The following is a 4,953-nucleotide window of genomic DNA, read 5'->3' on the forward strand; positions in this document are numbered from 1 at the left end:
TCCCTTACCTTGATTTTTTAGCATACGGGTCGCCTCGACCCGGTTCAGTCAGTGGGTCCGACCCGACTGAAAAAGGTGGTTCCGGCCACTGTTTTGGCCACCGTTTTGAGGGGTTTTCCTCCACTCATTGTCGCCGACCACTCTACCATATCCATTCTCCTCATTTCACAACAAAAAGGTCAAAACAACATGAAAACCAAAATGGGTTTCCACCATTTTTGAGTTCCATGAAGAGCTCGGTTTCAAAACAACAATAGATGAAATTTTTGCCCAAAAAATAGCTAAAAAATCCAATACTCATTATCAAATCCAATTTCCCATTAACAAAGAATGATTTCAAAATTTCTTGTGAAAAATTAGATTTTGAAAAATTGGGTATATATCAAAATTTCAAGCCCTAAAATCAAATAACCTGGCTCATGATACCAATTGTTAAATTGAAAACAATACTATGAGCATAAATCCATAAATCAGATTCAAATCAATATAGCATGCTCATACAAATATCCAGGAACGCATTTTATTTAGAGCATTGAATTGAATACATATAGATGAAACATACCTGACATTGAGTCTCCAATGTTCATCCTTGAATCTCTCACGATCTACACAAAACAATATTAGAAAAACAATACAAGAGAGATCTTATGGAGAGCAACCCTTACCAAACCATATGCCACTGTATGTTTCCCAACAACATATATGTTCAATATATATGTCTCATATGCCTTCTTACCCTAAGGGGTATATTGGGCCTATTGGGCTTATATTATCAGATATGGTGGACTATGATTTAATGGGCCAACCTATAGTCTTTAGGGTGCTACCATGTGCCTCAATTGCAATTAGATTAATATTAACCATCCCATTATGGTCTTTAACTATTCGTAGGCACTCTATAAAATAATTGTGATAATGGAATTATGTTTGTAATTATATTAGTCCATATAAAATTCTAACAAGTTCTTATTTCTCAAATACCAATAAAAGTAATAAAATTTTATAATAATAATAATAATAATAATAATAATAATAATAATAATAAAGGTAATAAAATATTTTATGAATAAATATTTTTGTAAAAATACAAATTTATTTTCTGTTTGCATACAGATAGAAAGCAATCAAAATCACTTTCCCCATCTTTAACCTTAAATTCATTTAAAATATACTTTAACTTTATTTTTTTTTCACATTTTTCACTTCAAATTACTATTTCATCTACAATCACCACTTTAAATTTCACTTCAACTTTTACTTAAAAAAAGAATATTCATTTTTTTTAATTCTTAATCATCAATAAATAATTTAACTAATAATAATCTTATATATTAACATTAATATATAATTAAGTAATGATTTTATATCAATAAAAAATTATTAATGAACTTAACTTAAATTGCTACATTAAAAAATTAAACATTACATTTAATATAAAAAATAAAAAAGTACAAATAATTATTATACATTATTTTTTAAAATTAGTAAATCCGTTCCACAAATAAGCAATTAGTACATTTCAAAGTGCAATGCGAGTTTTTTTTTCTTTGATTCGTTTGTATTGATTAAAAAATTCTTCTTATTTGGTATTCTCATCGACCACATTTGTAATGCCCCGAATTCTCCGATATGGTTTAATGGCGGGATTAGTAGGCCGGGAGGGCCATACTTGTTTAATTATGCCATTAAATGATATTATGCATGTATATGTGAATTATATGATGATATGATGTTATAAGCATGCATGTGGGTCCAAATTTGAATAATTATGCTATTTTGATAATTTGGCCCATTGAGGGTGAATATGTGTATTTGGGTGCATAATGTGATTTGTGAATGAGATTCAATTATTATGGAGATATATTCGAGCTATTCGGCATGAGACGGTCATATATAATGGATTAGCGGTTTTGTCATAACGGGGTCAATTTTGGGGTAATAGAAATGTTTATTTGATGATAAATTGGGAATATTTGAGATCGGGGTGAAATTTCGGAGGTTTTGACTATAATGTCCCCGGGGGTATTTTTGGGACCCCGAGCACTAGGTTTTATTTGAGGTTACTTAAGCTTGAAGTAGCTTATCAGATAGAACATACGTTAGAAAACCTCTCATTCTCCTTTTCGTTAGTTCGTTTTACCGTTTGAGCATTTTCGAAGAAATCTCGAGTTCTAGGAGTCGGAAACAAGCGAGGATTGAGGCATAGCGATCTTAGGAAAGATTAGAAGCTTCTTAACCGAAGGATTTGACGGAAAACAACCCAATCAAAGGTAATTTAAGTTTAAAGTTTTGAGTTTTTAGAGTTTCTAAGTTTTGAATTGGACTTTGTGAATTGTTGAGTTTTTGGTTGGTTTGAACCTTGGGTTTTGAGGGTTTTGGAGCTTTGGGAAGCTTGGGAACTTTGTTTTGATGATTGGGGAATGTTTAGGTATGATTTTGGAAGCTTGGATAAGTTGAAAACACGTTTGGGAATGGCCCAGGGTTGGGGGCCGCGACCCTGTTCTTGGGTGCCGCGGCCCTATCTCAATGAGGAAGAAGAGGGGGTTCTGTTTTGGCTGGGCGCTGCGGCCCTTGGTGTTGGGTGCCACGGCACTTGCCTCAGGAAATTCTGGGGGCCGCGGCCCAAGGTGCCAGGGCCGCAGCCCTTGCCCTGTTTTCACGCCGTTTGCTCATTTTGACCCTGGGAACTTAGCTATAGGCCTCGGGAGTGTCCCTACTACTTGGATTAGTTTGGATTGATCTTCCGAAGGCTAGATATTGGTGTGGAAACCTATGTTGATCATTATTGTTAATGATGCCCCGTGTTTGGTTATGATTAGGTGAACGGTAAAGGACTAAAGGTTGATCGTTCTCAAGGGTTGTTCTTTTAATCTTTCTAGCTCGAATCTGAGGTAAGAAAACTGCACCCTGTGTATATATGACATGCATGATTATTATTGAGGCATGTTGTTTGATGAATGTGGACATGGATTGCCTATTAAATGCTAGCGAATGTTGAATACTTGTATATGTACTGACTGGTTAGGGACACTGACCTAAAGAGTCAGAAATGGCATAGCGTCATGAACGCCGAGCCAAATGAAGATTAGATCTAATCGATATCAGCGTTGAATGGCTCTAAGACATTAACGCTGGACCAACCCTAAGGTCGATGAACTTATAAGCGCTTGTCTAGTCTAAGACTAGTTATTCAGAGCCAGGGCATATTGCCCCGGTGACTGTTTGTCACATGGCTAGGGAACGCTGTTCCAAAGTTACGACTTTAAGTCATGAGGAAGGTTATGTTGGTGACTATTCACCATACACCTATCCTGTTCAAACTTATGAAAGGTTCACTAATAAGTTAAGCCCGAGTGACCCTATCGTCACATGGCTAGAAGGGGTTGTACCCACTTTTGTGACTTTTGCGACTGTCACCTATCTGTTTTGGACTGATAGTCCTGAATGATTATTATGATCATTGTTGATATTATATCATGCTATACTGTGTTTTCTTGCTGGGCCTTGGCTCATGGGTGCTATGTGGTGCAGGTAAAGGGAAAGAAAAGCTCACCCAGCCTTGAGTGGAGAGCTTAGGTGATGATGTGTACATATGCGGCCGCTTGACCACCACGGCCAAGGCGTTCTCAGAGGAACTAGGGGGTTCACCCTATTTTGCCGCTTAGGTCGGCGGGATTGTAAATTTGAAACAGTAATGAAAATTTTGTACTGAGAACAACTTGTAAATGTTTTGATTAGCTCTACAGAGCAGTTTGTAATGAAAAATATCCATTTCTTTTTATTAGTTTTCCACCTTAACTTGTTAATCACACTTAGAGCACGTTTTTAACCAAAGGACTTTGGTAGCGGGTCAAATTTCTGGTTCACCGTAACTGTTCTGGGGTAACCAGGGCGTTACAACTTGGTATCAGAGCAATGCCAAGGTTAGGGTTCTTGTAGACTGGCTGGGCATGTACACACATCACTGAAGTCAAGCTCGACTCATGGTTTGGTAACTATTTATGTAGTTATGTGGATGACTGCTTAAATACAGCATATATGCTTTACCTGTATGCATGAAGCACTATGTTAAACCCGTGCCCTAAAATATTATATCCTCAGCAATTGTGTGCTTATTAGTACTGGGAATTGCTGGAGCATACTTATAAGTATGATTGATCATGAACCGTTATGTGATACATGATGAGTGCTAAATGCTATAAACATGTATCTGCTTGTATATCTGTATGACTGTGGAATGTGATAATTTTCTGCTTATTCTTGGATTGTAAGGCGGCAAGATGTTTAGTTATTACTACCTGACTGGCCGTATTGATCATTATTTTAGCAAGGTATCAGTGATAGAATTATGAATCCAGGGCAGACAGACACTTTAGCTGGCCAGAGTGATCAGGGCCAGAATAATAATAATAGCCAGGGTCAGGAAAATGACCAGTCACAGATTCCACAGCCAACTCCTATAAACTGGCAGTAGATAGTCAGTGATCTGCAGGCTACAATATTAAAACAGGGAGAAGAGCTTTGTCTCTTGAAGCAACAACAAGGCCCTACAGTGGCCACTGTATCAGAGGCACCTCCTGTGTCGGTGCCAGCAACTGGGTAGCTGCTTAAGGTTGGAAATAAATGGGAGCCTCTTTATGAAAGGTTCAGGAAGCAACAACCTCCAGTATTTGAGGGCAGTGCAGATCTTGCCAAGGTTGAACAATGGATGAGCATGATTACCACTATCCTTGATTTTATGAGTACCTGGTAATGAGAGGGTGGCCTGTGCCACCTATATGTTTCGGGAGGATGTCCGGATTTGGTGGGAAGTGATTACCCAAACCAAGAATGTAAATGCCCGGAGTTGGGAAGAGTTTCAGACTCTATTCAATGAAAAATATTATAATGATGCTATCAGGACGGCGAAGGCCGAGGAGTTCATTAGGCTACTGCAAAGGAACTTATCAGTCA

The sequence above is a fragment of the Humulus lupulus genome, chromosome 3 (genome assembly GCF_963169125.1).
Source record: "Humulus lupulus chromosome 3, drHumLupu1.1, whole genome shotgun sequence".
In the NCBI taxonomy this organism is placed as follows: domain Eukaryota; kingdom Viridiplantae; phylum Streptophyta; class Magnoliopsida; order Rosales; family Cannabaceae; genus Humulus; species Humulus lupulus.